The sequence below is a fragment of the Eimeria mitis genome, genomic scaffold (genome assembly GCF_000499745.2).
Source record: "Eimeria mitis Houghton genomic scaffold, Emh_scaff8372, whole genome shotgun sequence".
Lineage (NCBI taxonomy): Eukaryota > Apicomplexa > Conoidasida > Eucoccidiorida > Eimeriidae > Eimeria > Eimeria mitis.
The window spans coordinates 1,413-1,968 of NW_013576159.1; positions in this window are offsets into that span (position 1 = coordinate 1,413).

Below are 556 nucleotides of genomic sequence, written 5' to 3' on the forward strand. Positions count from 1 at the left end.
TCTTTATTAATCTATTTATTTATTTATTTATTTATTTATTTTTTTATTTTTTATTTTTTTTTTTTTATTTTTATTTTTTTTATGTATGCTTGCAGGTGCTGCAGTTTGTTGTTCAGATTCGACAGAGAGGCCCCAAAACCCTCAGCCTCAGCGTACACAAACCCTAAACCCTAAACCCTAAACCCTAGAAAACCCTAGAAAACCCTAAACCCTATACGCTAGGAAGCCATAAACCCTAAACCCTAGGAAACCCTACACCTGAAACCCTAAACCCTAAACCCTAGAAAAACCCTAAACCCTAAATTTCCGTCCAGCATATATTTGCTGCACCGTTAACATACGGTAGCAGCAGCAGCAACACCAGCACCAACAGCAGCAGCAGCAGCAGTAGCAGCAGCAGCTGTAGCAGCAGCAGCAGCAGCAGCAGCACCATCACCACCACCACGACCATCACCAACACAACACGACCAACAGCAGCACCACCACCACCAACAGCAGCAGCAGCAGCACCACCACCACCACCAACAGCAGCAGCAGCAGCAGCAGCAGCAGCAGC